The sequence below is a fragment of the Myotis daubentonii genome, chromosome 4, assembly GCF_963259705.1.
Source record: "Myotis daubentonii chromosome 4, mMyoDau2.1, whole genome shotgun sequence".
Classification (NCBI taxonomy): Eukaryota; Metazoa; Chordata; class Mammalia; order Chiroptera; family Vespertilionidae; genus Myotis; species Myotis daubentonii.
The window spans coordinates 46712130-46730119 of NC_081843.1; the positions used below are offsets into that span (position 1 = coordinate 46712130).

At 39.7% G+C, this 17990-nt stretch overlaps 1 pseudogene; it reads left to right on the forward strand.

Moving 5' to 3' along the window:
• Positions 1-14257, forward strand: part of LOC132233829 (transcription factor BTF3-like) — a 100269-nt pseudogene extending 86012 nt beyond the window's left edge.
• The last annotated feature ends 3733 nt before the right edge of the window (positions 14258-17990 follow it).

The window sequence follows — 17990 nt, forward strand, 5'->3', positions numbered from 1 at the left end:
CAGACCAGGGCCATATGTGCCCTTGACCGGTAGCAAACCTGGAACCTTTCAGTCTACAGGCCAGAGTTCTATCTACTGAGCAAAACCAGCCAGGGCTAGCTTTCCATCTTTAAGGGAAAATAAAATGGTCACATTTGCATACTGAGAGAGGCAGCTAGCAGATGGGAAGTCCAAGTTTATACATTAAGTAATAGGTCCTTTCTATCAGTTATACTGCTGGTGGTATATAGAAGATTAATTTTTATATTTTGAAGAAATAAATAGATAAATGAATAAACAAAAAATAAATGAATGAACTCTGGGTGTGCCAGGAGAGCTCAGTGCTTAATTCCTGATGCTATCTGATTAAGTAAAATAAGAGCAGATTCTTTCTGTGAATCTTAGTTTTGTATGTTAAAGAAATTAGGCATAAGAGCACATATAAAGATAAACTTATGTTCAGAGGAGTCTGGTTGCTTAATTTTCCTGATAATTATTGGGGGGTGGGGGTGGACTGAAGCCAACTTTGATTTTTTTTTCAAGCCTAGTGGCAAACTTAAGTAAATTTTCTGTGTGGCCCTGCACATTTTTGCCCCAGATAAAAACAAATTGTGCCTACTCCAGTTACATCAGATATAGATGACCATTATTCTTATGTGAGGCTACACACAATAATTGCCTAATAAGATTTTGAAGAACACTACAATTGTCTGGACCCCATCTCAGAGAAATGAAATCAAAATCTCATGTACTAAGGCCTAGTCATATGTATTCTCATGGAATAGGGCCTAGTCACAGGTATTTTCTATATGCTTCCCAAATGCTTTTAATCTGTGGTAGGATTAAGAGCTACTGAAACTCACCCACCCCTCCCAGCCGGCCAGAATGCTGTGCTGGCCAGAGCTTCTCAAATTTCAGTATGTGCACAGAATACCCATGGATGTTGATAAAAATGCAGAATCTGATTCCATAGGGCAGGGCCAGGGCCTGAGGGTCTGTCTGGCTAACCAGCTGCAAATGATGCTGGTGATGCTGCTGGTGCACACCCAGCACTTGGAGTAGCAAGGTAGGAAACCACTCATGAACCATGGTCTCCTGCACGTAGTTGAGGAAGGAATCGATTTCTGCAGAGACATCCTAAGGGGTGACCTATAGCTAGCATAAACCTGCATGGTCATTTCAGTTGTTAAAGTAATGAAAGCCTTTGTCCACATTGGTAAATAGCCATTGCTCTGAGCTCCCCGACCTGGCTAGCTGGTATGTAAGGGAAGCTCCATGTGCCACAATCAATTCAGCAACTCGAGTGCCTGGCACATCAGGGGACCTCCAGGACTCTGCTTCAGCACTGATGGCTTATTTTCCATTCTGATTGGTCAGAGCCTTTGCTGAATTGGCTATTAAATCTTTCAAGTATTGTTCTTAAGCACCCTACCAAGATATGACCCCTGAATGGGTCAGACCTAGAAACTGTCCCAATTGCTGTCTTGAGGTTGTATTAGGTTGAAAGATAATTCCATCACTAATGTAGGTGATTTTTATAAAAGAAGATCTGAGATCAGCAAGCCTCAAGACAATAATCAAATTAGATGAAAAAAGAAAACATGAGTTGGGATTTTTTAAAAAAGGATCTAACAAAAGTAGGAAACTAACAATGATTAATTATACAAGTTCATTGTGAACAGGGAGATTGAATAAGAAGAAATTCTTGGTTTAATTAGAGATTCCACAAAACTGAAAAGAGTAGGAAAGATTTGTTTTACTGTCTTCAACATAAATCAGAGGCCTAGATTTAAAATTGTGACATATTATATATTATATTATAATAACATATTATAATAAGCCTTTGTCTTTCTTGACAAACAGGTACCTGCAATGCACCGTAAGTATTGCAATAATCACTTCCTATAAATTAAAGTGGAATATTTGGCTTTAAACATCTTTAGGTTGGCATTTATTCATGTTCAATTACTTATTTAAAAAACAATTTTCCAAATAAGTAGTTGTAATCCAATGTCTTTAATATGTAAAATACTTAAAGAAAAATTAGAAAAGATCCTACATCCTTATTTTCTGTATATTTCTTTCCAGTCTAACTAATCAAAAAAGAAAAGAGTAACAAAAAAACCCAAAGCCAATAAAAGATGTGTGTCTGGGTTCTTAGAAAACATGTCTGAGAAAAACAGTTCTGAAATTCCTTGACGGAGAACCAAGATGGCGGCATAGGTTAACGCCGGAGTTTGCTGCTTTGAACAACTACTTCAAAAGTGAAACTAAAACACGGAACGGACATCACCCAGAACCCCAGGAATGCTGGCTGAGTGGAAGTCCTACAACTAGGAGGAAAGAGAAACGCATACGGACACTCAGAGGAGGCGCAGTGCTGAAGTCAAATTCTGAGGTGCGGAGTGCGCGGAGCGGGCTGGCGGCGGAGGGCGTGGTTGTTGTTTTCAATCGGGAGGGAGTCGCAGACTCTGAGCTCCAGATCCGGGCGAGTCTTTAGGGACCCAGACTCAAACGGGAGAAGTGGGACTGTCTGGCTTCGGTCAGAGCAAGTGCAGCTTTCTCTCCCAGCTTTGCAGCGGGTGCTGGGACTCAGAGAGGCAGAGCCCCTGGGGAAAGGACTGAGAGCCGCCATAACTGCTCTCTCCGGCCCACCCTGTTGATCCTGTGCGACCCGCCCCGCCCAAGCCCTGCACAGAGGCATTTGCCGGATAGCCTCAGGCAAAGGCTAGATTAGCACCTCCCTAGAGGACAGAAGTTCTCTCACTGCTGACACAGCTGATTCTCATAGCCACTTGGCCTGGAGGTCAAACCCTCCCTGGAATTAGCTACAACAATCAAGATTTATCTATAAGACTGCGAACAAAGACCACTAGGGGGTGCACCAAGGAAGCATAACAAAATGCGGAGACAAAGAAACAGGACAAAATTGTCAATGGAAGATATAGAGTTCAGAACCACACTTTTAAGGTCTCTCAAGAACTGTTTAGAAGCTGCCGATAAACTTAATGAGATCTACACGAAAACTAATAAGACCCTCGATCTTATATTGGGGAACCAACTAGAAATTAAGCATACACGGACCGAAATAACGAATATTATACAGACGCCCGACAGCAGACCAGAGGAGCGCAAGAATCAAGTCAATGATTTGAAATGCGAGGAAGCAAAAAACATCCAACCGGAAAAGCAAAATGAAAAAAGAATCCAAAAATGCGAAGATAGTGTAAGGAGCCTCTGGGACAGCTTCAAGCGTACCAACATCAGAATTATAGGGGTGCCAGAAGACGAGAGAGAGCAAGATATTGAAAACCTATTTGAAGAAATAATGACAGAAAACTTCCCCCACCTGGTGAAAGAAATGGACTTACAGGTCCAAGAAGCGCGGAGAACCCCAAACAAAAGGAATCCAAAGAGGACCACACCAAGACACATCATCATTAAAATGCCAAGAGCATCTTAAAAACAGCAAGAGAAAGAAACTCAGTTACCTACAAGGGAATACCCATACGACTGTCAGCTGATTTCTCAACAGAAACTTTGCAGGCCAGAAGGGAGTGGCAAGAAATATTCAAAGTGATGAATACCAAGAACCTACAACCAAGATTACTTTATCCAGCAAAGCTATCATTCAGAATTGAAGGTCAGATAAAGAGCTTCACAGATAAGGAAAAGCTAAAGGAGTTCATCACCACCAAACCAGGATTATATGAAATGCTGAAAGGTATCCTTTAAGAAGAGGAAGAGGAAGAAAAAGGTAAAGATACAAATTATGAACAACAAATATGCATCTATCAACAAGTGAATCTAAGAATCAAGTGAATAAATAATCGGATGAACAGAATGAACTGTTGATTATAATAGAATCAGGGACATAGAAAGGGAATGGACTGACTATTCTTGGGGGGGAAAGGGGTGTGGGAGATGTGGGAAGAGACTGGACAAAAATCGTGCACCTATGGATGAGGACAGTGGGTGGGGAGTGAGGGCGGAGGGTGGGGCGGGAACTGGGAGGAGGGGAGTTATGGGGGGGAAAAAAAGAGGAACAAATGTAATAATCTGAACAATAAAGATTTAATTTAAAAAAAAAAAAAAAATTCCTTGACAACTCCACAATGCTAGTTAAACAGAACAAACCTACAGTACAGGTTCCTTGTTCTAAGGCTCCAGTCCTAATTGGGAGCACTGGGTCACTATAGCATAGTATGTGAAGACGGTGTGTTTTTAAATCCACCCATTATGGTTGATAATGTACACTGTAGTCAGTTTCCTAATACTTGGAGATGCATAGCTTTAACAAGCTAATGCTGTCCACTGTGTGTATTACTGTCTGATCTCTGTGTTCCTTGCATTTATCTTAACATGTACAGTATCTTCAATTTTTTTAAAAGCACAACAGAATTGCTAATGTGATTTGTACTTTATTTTTTCATTTTCCTCTGGATCTAAATATAATATGGTGTTATTTTTAATGTACTTGACAAAGGAGTCTTTGAAACTCAGCAACATGAATGGCTAATTATCTGTAACCAAAAGGCTATTTCCACATCTTTCTCCCCTTCCCTGTAAGGGGCATCCCCCCTTGCTAGCACTTCTAATATCAGGACCTGAAAATCCTCCTACCATATGGCAGAGATATTTGATCTTTTTCTGTCTAAGCCTGTGGTAGGGCTTATAGTTCACACTGTCTGCTATGTCTGTGATTCCTCCTCAAGGGAGTCTGATTTCACATTCTAACTGCCCTAAATAGACTTTAGGAATAGTTCCTCCTTGCTAGATGCAGGAAAAGAAAAAAAAAACATGAAGAATAAAATGAAATACAAAGCAGTGTCCCCATAACTTAAAGACACAGAGCTCTGTGTGGTTAGCTCTGCTCTCTGACCATCTGCAGTTCAGCTGTGTGATAGCCAGTCTTGAATACAAGCAGAAATACAGTATCAGACTTGCCAAGCATGGACAGATGGGGCACAGAAGCAGGTATTCCCAGCCCTCTGCTTATCATATCTGAAGCCTATAATGTGAATCCTTTTTAGAAAAACCGACAAACCTAATAGGAATTAAATATATATGTGTGTGTGTGTGTGTGTGTGTGTATGTGTGTGTGTGTATGTATGTATGTGTGTGTGTATGTATGTATATATATATATATATATATATATACATATATATATATATATATATATATATATATATTATAAGGAACTGATTCCTTGAGTTTGTAAATAGTCTGTCCAGATTCTAAAGAAATGAGATGTCCATGCAACATGTCACTCTCAAACACAATGGCAGTCTCATTTTCCTCTCTACCCGTTCCTGATTGCTGTCTCTTCTTGGAGGGACTGGTGGGCGGGGCCCCTCCTACTGCTACCCACTGTGAAGGACGCTGTGATGGCAGATGAGATCTTTGTGGATTCCAGCGTGAAGTTTTCTTGTTATGTTTCTAATCCCAGCCAAGGCTAATTTAACCACATCTTGCAGGCAACTGGGACTTCTATGAATAAAAGCCCTTCTGTGGCCATTAGGAGGCCCAACTCCAACTACGTCCCTGTGGAAATGTTGACGGTCTATTTTAACACCCAGGAAATAGAAACAGACTGCCCAAGGGAGTCGGATAGAGCACAGATGGCTTTCTTCAGAATGGGGATGAGATCATGTCAGAGATATTAAAGAAAATAGCTGAGTCTTAAAGACACTGGCCAAGTATAACTGTGTTGAAAGTTGGACTAGATGGGGGGTGGTGGGGGCTAGACTGTAATCAATGAGGCTTATGGAGGCACCTACTTTCCTCTTCTGTGTCTCCCCTCCCGCTTCACCTTAACCAGTGGTTCTCAACCTTCTGGCCCTTTAAATACAGTTCCTCATGTTGTGACCCAACCATAAAATTATTTTCATTGCTACTTCATAACTGTAATGTTGCTACTGTTATGAATCATAATGTAAATATCTGATATGCAGGATGGTCTTAGGCGACCGCTGTGAAAGGGTTGTTCGACCGCCAAAGGGGTTGCAAACCACAGGTTGAGAACCACTGCCTTAAGCGCTACCGTAAGCTTTCAGGTACAACATACATATATGATCTAGCCCAGGGGTGGGCAAACTTTTTGACTCGAGGGCCACAATGGGTTCTTAAACTGGACCGGAGGGCCGGAACAAAAGCATGGATGGAGTGTTTGTGTGAACTAATATAAATTCAAAGTAAACATCATTACATAAAAGGGTACGGTCTTTTTTTTTTTTTTTTAGTTTTATTCATTTCAAACGGGCCGAATCCGGCCCGCGGGCCATAGTTTGCCCACGGCTGGGCTAGCCCTTTACAGAGAACAGGTTCTGCTGTTCTCCCAGAAGGAAGAAAGGACACACAAAAGGAAAGGACACAATTGACCTTGATTCAAAGAACATCTGCGTTACGCCTTTTTGGCCATTGTCCTAGAATGTACACCTGTTTTAAGAAAGTAACTTTTTTCCCACGATATACAGAAAGAAATGAAAGATTAACTGACTCTGCAGCAGAGCTCCACTCCTTTTCACCCCAAACTCGGCTTCCTGCAGGGAGTACACAGCTAGGGTAACATTAGTGCTTAGCACTTTCTATTTCAATTGGTGTTTAACCTTCTACATGTGCCCGAGTTATTTCTCTTGAAGAAGCAATGGACTTCAGAGTGTCTGCAGGCTTTCAGAAAAGAAGTAAGTCCTACGGAACTGCCAGCTATTCTATAACTAAAGAGCTGGTAGCTTCAGAAAAATCTTAGGTACTCTTTAAATCATATTGCTTGTGAATATTCAGATATCTACTCATAAGTTGAGATTAATTGGGTAAAAATGCTCTTGAGATATAAGAAATGATTTAGCAAAATATAGGGAGAGAAAGAAGAAACATGGAAGTAATAGATACTATGCCTATTCTTTGCCACACATAGAGACACAAGGAACAGACCTTTATGTGGACTTCCCCAGTTGGACACACAAGCACACCTCAGGCCAGAATGCACTGTGGTATGACCTTTCTGTTCAGTACATTTCCACCTTATGCCCTACCTATGTGGCAGGGGAGGACTGGTGGCATTAAAGGGTTTTGGGAAGGGACAGAAATCACCTTATCATGTAACCCTCAAGTTTCCCAGTTTCCACGTCACTTACCGAATATTACAAAGTAAGAATTTGACATTTATAATGTCACATGGTTTCCCAAAGATCTGTAAGGAGAGATGGGGCTGTCCCATCACAGGAGTCTTCTGGGTCCTTTGACAGTTTTATCTCTCATTGTATATTAACCAGTTAAACCTGTTATTCCCTAAAGTCTTAAACTCTTGATTGTGTAATAAAAATACCGAGAGATCTACCCACTCTCAGTTTGCTAGAAATATGGTAGGACTCTGACACTGCAAAGATAGAAGCAATCTATTTCAGCCCAGTGGCCACTTTGTGCAGCCTCTCGGAAAACTACCCCGGCCGTCCCCACGGTGATCGTTCCCTGTGAATGATTGTGGCAGAACACGAACATTCTTACATTTATACTTTTGGCCCAAATTTTGTCATGTGCTTTCTAAATTATAGTCTTAATGAGAAAAGTCCAAACAATGCAGAGACATATAGAGCAAGAGTCAAACTAAAACGCCTTTGGAGGCCAGGCAGGCAACATAAACACGTGAAGCAAGCCAGCTGGGAGGGGTTATATGAGCGCCCTTCCACCCCCTGGGGAACTAAAGAAAACATGCCCAGCCTCAAGGCTTAGAATTTCAATTCCGAGAGCTAAACAGTAACAATAACAACATCATCGCTTCTGGCCAAAGTGCATCTAAGAACCCACAAGCAGTCAATTTCAGCAAAGTAATGAGGACCTTCTACACATCCCTGCCCAGAACTGCACATTAAATCATTTCAAAACACCATTTATTCACTCTCTTGTATATGTTCATGTGTTGTGTGTGTCTATCTTTATGGCGGTGTTTGCTTAGGTGGTATCATACCACTTAAAGGTATTAGGCATTAAAAATAAACAGTGAGACAGCATGGGGGGAAGTGTACCCATGTGGCCAATGCATGTTGCCTTGGATGCCTGGACAAGAATGGACAGAAAAAGGCGTGTGTAGGCTTGCAAATATCACAGTGACTCAGAGCATTAAAAATGGAAGTACGTAGGAACCAGGTCCAAAAGAAGAAGGATGGTAACTATGTGCCCCAAAGGCAGACGGAAATCGTTGGGGAAGATGGCTCAAATTCTCACATAAGTACCCGTGGGAGAGAGAGAAATTTGGGTAGAGTTAGGTTGGTGAAAGTGAATTGACTCCATTTATAAATGAGAGAATCATAATGGCATAGAGGCCCATAAGGTGGGAGAGCATCCCGATTTTTAATTTCAGGACAGTGCACCAAAGTTAGAGAAGGAGAAAGCAAAGCAACTTCCAATGTCCAATAAAGATGACAGAATTGAATTTATGAGCAAAAAGGACTGGGATTCTAAAGTGAAGTGAAGGTTTTCAGAACAGAAGTAAATTCGAAGGAACCACCAACTATGCTACAGCTGAAGAGCTTGTGGCTTCAGAAAATCTTAGATACTCTTTAAAGCATATTCCTTCTGAATATTCAGATGTGTATACTCCCACTCTGTATAAAAATGTTGACTCTTTTCATTTCCACAGTAAGCTCTTTCTCCCTGTCTCCCTCACGTCCCCAAAGAAATGTGTGCTAATATCAACTTATAAAAAGAATTAACAGTTCCCTAGGTATGTCAGCTATGAAGTCACCAGGCTGAAGAGAAATATTCCTAGTTGTCCTTATCAGAGGCAAAGAGAACAGAAAGATCTGAATCTGTTTCTTGCACTGAGGATATCCATTTGGCTCTCTTAAATGGTAACTCTCACATCTGAGCTTTAGCCTTCCTTTAGATATGTAGAGGGAAAATGTTGTTTTCTTATTTCACTTTTGCTCAAATACTCACAAGGTTATTCTCTCTGAATATATGTTGCTCCCTTGGAGCAAAGTATTGCGGTTTTGTCTCCAGTCCCTCCCTGAGCAAGGCTGTTTCCAGTATCTGTTAAAGCTCAGGTTAATCTGTAATTTAGTCCATTACCTTTACAGTTTGGGCTTGCCTTTGAAGTGATCCATGAATCTATGTTTAAACTATAAACTTTAAATGTTGTACATCTGCATTCGAATCTAAAGCAGCCTTAAATACAGCAGCTGGCAGCAGGCGGTAGCTCACACTGCCTGCAATGAATTCAGTCATTGGTGTCTTCACAGTCATGAGATTATTATTGCTGTAACAACTGAAATCACCTGGTACGTGTGTGTGTGTGTGTGTGTGTGTGTGTGTGTGTGTGTGTGTGTTCACCTTCTTGCTGATTGGTTTACTTGGCTGCACTTGCTTTTTTTTCTTTCATAGCTTTTATTACATTTATTTGACAGCCTCTTGTTTGGCAATTTCCCCAAGGTACCTATGAGTCAACGTATATAATTTCATGCGATCGTTTTGACATTCTGTATAGCATCAATACACAAGGAAAACTGTATCTAGGTAGTATTTAGAGCTGTGATCTGTCACCTAAGGACAGAAAATCAAGTTAGGGTAATCACTCAGCTCTAACATGCTTTGTTGTACTTAGGTACTGAAGCATAAAATACTAGACCTTTAGATCCTCACAACTGTTTATCTTTCCTTCTCATTACCTTATAAGTCAGTTAACAATAGTTAACTAGACTCCTTGTTTTCTTATTAGGTAGATTGTCTTATAGATCTTCTGTTCTCTTTTCTACCTCCATTTCTTCTTGATACACATATAGCTCCTTTTCTACGTTATTGCTTCCCCAATCTATCCCTCACACTTCCGTCTAATTACGTTTCCCATGCTGTTTTGAAATCCTGCACTTAAAAACTTCCATAGGGTCCTGACTTGCCTCAAAAGATGCTCTCTACACAAACACAAACTTTCTGACTGAATCTAACAGGTCTAATTACTCTTCCCAAATACTCCAGTCCCACCCTGACTCTGCCTCTTTGCTTACTTTCTCCTCAATTTATTTTTTTAATTTTTTTTGCTAAATAAATGTAGCCTTGCGTTCAAGGATAAGCTTAACTCATCTTATTCTGCAAAATCTCTCCTGTCATCCCAGATCCTCAGAGGTAAGTATATGAGCCAAGAATGTGGCTCCTACTTGTGCTCAATAATGCTATCTAAGCACATGCTACACATTATCTCATATAATCCTCACAAAATACCAATGAAGAAAGCACTATTAGTTATCCCACTATATGGATGAGGAAAGTGAGTCATCTGTACAATTGTCACTTGTCTATTTTATAGGCTATTAAATGAGGGAACCAATGTTCAGACACTAATCACATCATTGTAGCACCACCTCAGGACTTCTTGGAGATGTCCCTAGTCCAGTAATTTGGCCAACTTGCATTTTGCATGTAATTTGCATATAAATTTCATCACCTCACATAAGCCATCACCCCTTAAAGATAGAAATCTTTTCCCAGTACCCTATATGTAATAAATGAGATAGTTCATTGTAGTGTATTCTCCCTCCATCAAATATGTCTAGCTTTTTTCAGCACATGGAGCAACTGTACCTTGCAATTTCTTTGTATTTGGCATTGGCATGACCACATGGCTGGTTGTGCCCAATGAAACAAGATCAAAGTGACTTCTTCCCCCCAGGTAGGTGTGTTAAAAAGCAGAGTACAATTCACCACTGTCTCTTTCCCTTTGCACTGGCTTTCCATGGAGGTCCAGACAGATGCCATCCTAAGAGCTTGGATCCTAGAGAGAAGACATGGAGCAGAGTACCCAGCAGACCTATGCTAGGCCTGAGAGAAAACAGAGTTTTGTGATCATATTCATTTAGATTTGGGGGGAGGTGTTATGCAACACAACTAGCCTATCTAACAACAGTGTGCAGCTGAACTCATCCATAACACTGAGAAAGGTCAGAAAATATCGACAAGAAAGGTGGTAAAGCAAAGAAGCTTTTCACCCTGGAGGATCTGATCCTTGCGATGCAGGGGCTGGATCATAAGGGCCTTCCAGCAAGGTCAGTGTGGATTCCAACCCCTTCCACACAACTTGTATGTATCACAATTCTCCTGTTTAAAGCACACATTACTTTTCTGTTTTTCCTTCATCCAAGAGACTACTCTGCAGTCCACTCTTACCCTTGTACTTTTTCCCTTTGATGTGTCCCTACTCTTCAGTTTTTAAGAGCCTCCAAGTATGGACAATAAACTTTCTCATCACAGAGACTACACCCAGAGCAGCCTTCTCCATATATCACAGTTCAATTTCCAGGCTCTCCAGCTGCAAAAAAAGAAAAAGTGCCAGGTACTCAGCCCCAGTGGAACCAAGGACAGCAGTTGCTTTGGGTAACTGCATTTTCTCACTTAAACAAGTGGAGATGATTTACTTCCATTTCAACCTCTGCTGAAAAATACACTGTTTGACTTCCATAGTTAAACTGATAGTTTACAGTGAATATCATGTAACTACTGTTTTCCTACGGGTCAAAGGTCTCCAGATCATTACTGTAAATCCTTTAATACTAAATGTAACATAGCAATAGCTGAAAATAGTATAGGAAACTATCTGAAAATTTATTTATTTCATGGCATTCCTCAAAGAGTAAAGATAAAAACTCAGACACTGAATATTTATTTTACTAATTTACAGATCAGAGAGTATGTAAAATCAATAATAAAAATATGTCTACAGAAGAGCCTTCATTTTAAAAGTTCTAATTAAGTGAGGTTATCTTGTATTAATGTTGAAATAGGTATTCCGTTAGGCTAATCAGAAAATGTATGGAACTCTCTAATAATGAGTTATAAGGCCATTTCTAAAGGAAATATGTGTGCTGATTAGACATTTAAGAAGACTGAAGAAATTCATATCATAATTAAGCTGCTGTAGATTTTCCATGTGTGGGTGAGTGGCAAACGGAAGAAGAGGAAGCCAGGAGAGATTCCTGGGGAGAAACAAGAAATGACATTGAAAGTACACTCCATGGGCAAGAATGTGAGTGCCTTTGTCTTTCTATTGCTTAGACCCAGAGCTGATACAAAATCTTCTAAGTTAAGGGTCAGAACAAACTAGGAACAGTTGCACTTGCTACTAACCAATTTAATTTGGACTATCTCAGCCAGCCTTATTGAATTCTCTCCGAGCCCCCAGAGGCAAACAAGGTACTGCTGTACTTAGCTCTTCAATAAGGTTTCCTTTCAGGCCTCGCTGGTTGTACATTCAGCAGCATCTAGTTTAAACATATTAAGCAATCAATTTAAACTTGTTATTGTCATTGGGCTTTGAAAATTTAATAAGCAATTACCTGAACACATTCCTTTATGTTTTTTAATTTCTACTGAGATGTTGTTCCATTTCAGGCCTAAAGCAATCATGCCCTCCAGAATGTTTATTAAATGAGTCTGTAATGCAAACCTTTTCCTTAACTGTATTTTCTTAGAGTGATTTATGAATCTGAATAAAGCACTATCTTTATGAGGAGGGAGCCAAGAATAAGTGAAAATTTCAATGATCTGACATGAATGAATAGTACACTTATCTTTTTGATGTGGAAGAAACCAGTGGGTCTCCCTTAATACAGGAATGCCTTTCCTACAGATTAAATCTAAAATGCTTTGTCATCCTTCTATTTTCAGAGGCACTGCTACAGAATTTAATATATATCATATATATCATATAAATGTATAATATATATATATATATATATATATATATATATATATATATATATATATATATGTATGTATATACACAGTCATATACATCTTTGCTGTTTTTGACCCTACCACACATAAAAAGACTTCATTGGGAGAAGTCTTTGCTTACAAAAGTATCGCAGAAAATAATTCTGAAAATTTAAGTAGAAGGTTCATTTTATCTAATATTTGTTTTCCTCTTGTTTAGAAAAGGGGTTGGCAGACTTTCTCTGCAGAGGGCCAGATGGTAAATATTTTAGGATATGCAGCCATATGATCCCTATCTTAACTACTCGACTCCGCTGGATGAGTACAAAAGCAGCCATAAATGATACATAAATGAGTGGGTGGGGCTTTGTTCCAATAAAACTATATTTACAACAAGAAATGGCAGGTGGACTTAGCTCGCTGCCATAGGCTGCTAACCTCTGGCCTAGAATATTCAATCGAACAAATATTTTTCTGTGTGTCTTGGGTTGCAGGTCCAGGTTTCTCTATGACATAGGGCAAGTCATTTAATCTCCAGTGAGAGATTTCTGATACATAAATGGAGATGGAGTACCTTACTCACAGCATCCGGTTCTACCCATTCTCAGTTGCCTGCCCAAGATGCCCTAGGGCAGTGGTCGGCAAACTGCGGCTCACGAGCCACATGTGGCTCTTTGGCCCCTTGAGTGTGGCTCTTCCACAAAATACCGACTTCTTTGTATGGGCCACGAAGTATCAATCACACTGTACATGTGTGCCCGCACGTGGTATTTTGTGGAAAAGCCACACTCAAGAGGCTAAAGAGCCGCATGTGGCTCGTGAGCCGCAGTTTGCCAACCACTGCCCTAGGGCCAACCCTAGTCCCCTGCATGGACCCGTTTCCACTCCAACAAGACAAAAGAAACTATCCTGAACCAGGAGAAACCTGCCAAACTGCAGGCACATGTGTGCCTTGGTGGGAGAGGAACTGCTTGAAACAAAGTGGTTCCCAGAACAGCAGCAGCTGCAGCAGCAATCAACTGCAATTCTCCTTTAAGATGTTAAGGATAAAAATTACCTCTAATTTTGAAGAGGTAAATTTGTTCACAAACCAAGAAACAGTGATCCCTTTTAACAACTCTAAAGTTCAGGCATCTCTGGCAGCAAACACTCTCACCATTACTGCCACAGATGCTACTACCCAGCACCACAGACCAGCGTGGGGCAGACAGTCTGGCCAGTGTAAGTAGAATGGCAATGCTCTGCCCAGTCTCTGAGGGAAAAGCTGCACTTGCTACCAGAGAGGAGGATGATGAAGTCCCAGTTCCTGGGGTTAATTTTGATGAAGCTTCCATGAATGAAGCAACTGAACTGAGTCAACGTCTAGAAAAGATAAAACTTGACAAAGATACTGGTAGCTGCTATTTTCTAGTATCACTGCATCTTCTCGTTCTGTTCATGGATTTGATAAAATCTACATTTCCAATATTGTTAAGCCCAAGCTCCTTGGACACTGTAGACCTTTACAGGTCTTGCTCATACACAAATCATTCTTTGCAGCTAATTAAGCTGAAGAAGCCTAGGGATAAAGTTTGAGGTTAATAAAGTTCTTTATCTAGGTGGGGGAAAAAACACAGACACTGCCTGTAAAACAACTATAAATGCTAAAGAATTATACATACTGATGGGATTGTTATTTATGTACAAATCCCACCTATCCTTTAAGACCAACCTCAAATTATAGAGAGTCTACAAACTTTTTCTGCCCATTCAATTTCAGTGATAGCCTGTTATTATAAATTAGAGGTCTGGTGCACAAATTCGTGCACCAGTGGGGTCCCTCAGCCTGGCCTGCGGGATTGGGCTGAAACCAGCTCTCTGACATCCCTTGAGGGATTCCGGATTGTGAGAGGGTGCAGGCCAGGCCGAGGGACCCCGCTGGTGCACAATCAGGGCCTGGGAGGGACATGGGAAGTTTGCCAGCCAGGGAGGGACTGTGGGAGGACTCCAGGGCATGTCTGGCCCATCTCGCTCAGTCCGGTTAGACCAGACCCCAGCAACAAGTTAACCTACTAGTTGGAGTGTCTGCATCCTGGTGGTCAGTGCATGTCATAGCGAGCAGTTGATCGGCCTTAGCATATCATTAGTATATTACACTTTGATTTGTTGAACAGCCAACTGGATGACTGACACTTAGCATATTAGGCTTTTATTATATAGGATTCTAATCATTCACTGCAATTGTACCACTGAGGCAATTCTTAATTCTAAGCCATTTACTTTTATTATGTCACTAGAGGCTGGGTGCATGAATTCATGCATGGGTGGGGTCCGGCCGGCCAGGGGGAGGGGCCATGGGTGGTTGGCCAGCCAGCCCCTCCCCCTGGTCGAACTCCCTGTTGAACTCCAGGTTGAACTCCAAGTCAAGGGGACAATTTGCATATTAGCTTTTTATTATATAGGATTGTTTTATTATTTAATAGTTTAAATGTATATAACTGTTTACTCAAGTGGACTCAAAATACCTGGGTGATATATACTGTGTGTGTGAGGGAGTATGTCCCACTGTTTGAAAGACTGTGCCAAACATATAGTAAGGTTATTAAATATTTATTAATAACAAATAAAAGGATTAACTGAGGACAGAGAGAAAAGAATCAAATGTAATCTTAAATAATGGAACACATATAGCATGCCAAATTAATTTTACATTTACCCTTCATTATTGAACAATATATAACAAGCTAAATCATTATCTTGCTCATAGAAACCATTAGTCATCAACTTAATTCTGAAACAAAAACTGGGTCTACTGGTGCTAGTATTTAAGTTTACCGGAGAGAACAAGGTGATTGGCTATAGAAAATCATGAAGAAAATGCCTGTATGACTCTGGCCTCAGTCTAAAGCCCAACTTTTTTTTATTATGAAATCTAATCTCTATAAGGAAGATTGAGGATCAGGAAGCCTTAAAAATTCCTAACACATGATAGGTACTTAATTAACAAAGGTGGTTAATATACTGTACAGTATGTAGGAAAAGGGCAATTAGAAGTTAGCGGCCAATATAAAAACAGATTACAGAGATCAACCTTGAGTCATCTAGAAAATTAAACTTAAGCAATATATTGTCAAAGACTATGACTCAGAAAAATGATATTGACACTGGAAATACAGGAAAACTTAAAAATGCAGAGCTAGGCAAGACTTTTCTAGCAAAAGTTTTCAACAAACGTCTTCCATGTATTTCTGTGGCATTTGTCAAATTGTACTTAAATACTATAATTATGCACTCAAATTTTATCTAAGCACACCCTCTCCCTCTTAACACTTTCTTATAAAACCAAGTCTTATTCTCACATTAGTATTTTGATAAAGTAGGAATTTTCATTTTCCTTCCCTTGATGCACTTTAATTTTAAAGAAAATGGAAATCATGCACCTTGACTAAAAACATAAATATGTCATGTCACTGGAAGAAAGGAAAGGAAATGAAGATTTATTTGGTGTAATTATGAACCCACTATGTATACACTCTATTTGGGTAGACGGTTTATAGCTGGGCTTTTAACTCACTCTATACATGGCTAAATGGCTCACAAATGGAAAGGGAACTAGGGTTTCGGGAGTCTTAAAACAGTTCTGTTGGCCTTAAGAATGCCAATAGTACTTAAATATACAGAAAGCTTTAAAACCCGCAGTATCCTTAGGGTATTAAAAATCAAACAAGCCTCATATACTCTATTTATTTTTGAAATAGTCACTAAAGATATTAAAAATAAAAAATAAAAAACTCTTTCACTCATTACTCATTTGAGGGAGCAAATTGATTCTTCTTAGGTTGAGCATCTTTCATTTCCATCATTTATTTTCTGTAGCAATAGTAGTGTAAATACTTCACAGTCTGAAGTTCAATTTTATTGCTTGATTTTGAGGTGATAAGAAGGAAAGAGAAATGAGAAGTGAGCAGGATAACTGAAACTGGTGGAAGACACTCCTTATGCAAACAGGCTTATTTACCTGCCTTCTTATAATGATAAAGAAACTACAAAGTATGCTATAGATTCAACACAATTCCTATCAAGATGCATACAAGAATAAACTCAAAATTGATTAATGACTTCTATGTTAGACTCAAAACTATATAAATTCTAAAAAGCAAAAACAAAACACATAGACAGTAAAATCTTGTGCATTTTTCTTAGCAATGTTTTTCTATATGTCACTTGGGCAAGAAAAACAAACAAATACGACTACATCAAACTAAAAGGTTTGCACAGTAAAGGAAACCAGCAACAAAATGAAAAAACAACCACTAAATGGGAGAACATAGTTGCCAATGATACGTCTGATAAGGGGCTAATATACAAAATTTATAATGAACTTAGACAACTCAACACCAAAAACACCCAAACAATCCAATTTAAAAAATGGAAAAATAAAAAATTTAAAAAAATGGAAAAAGGACCTGAATAGACACTTCTCTAAAGAGAACATACAGATTGCCACTAGTCTTATGAAAAGACGCTCAAAGTCAATAATCATCAAAAAATGCCAATTAAAACCACAATGACATATCATCTAAAACTTGTCAGAATTGCTGTCATCAATAAATAAGCAAATAACAGGTGATGAGGATGTAGAGAAAAGGGAATGCTCATCCACTGTTGGTGGGAATGCAGATTGGTGCAGCCACTGTGAAAGCAGTATGGAGTTACCTAAAAAAATTAAAAATGGAACTTCCTTATGACCACTGATTCCATTTCTGGGACTATATCCAAAGAAACCTGAAACACTGATTCAAAAGAATATGTGCACACCTATGTTCATTGTAACATTATTTATAATAGCCAAGATTTGGAAGCAGCCCAAATGCCCTAAGTAGATGAGTAGATTAAAACAAAGCTGTGGTATATTTACACAATAGAATACTAACCTAGGCCATAAGAGAGAAGGAAATCTTACCTTTTGCGACAGCATGGATGGAGGTGGAGAGCATTATGCTAGGTGAAATAAGCCAGTCAGAGAAAGACAAGTACCATATGATTTCATTCATGTGGAATCTAATGAATAAAATAAACTAACAAAATAGAAACATGGAGAACAGACTGATACCTGTCAGAGTGGTGGGGGTTTGCAGGCTGGGTAAAAAAGATGAATGGATTAAGAAAAAAACTTATAGATACAGACAACAGCATGGTGATTACCAGAGGAAAAGGGGAGTGGGGCGGTGGAAAAGGGTATAGGGCAGGGGTGGGCAAACTTTTTGACTGGAGGGCCACAATGGGTTCTTAAACTGGACCGGAGGGCTGGAACAAAAGCATGGATGGA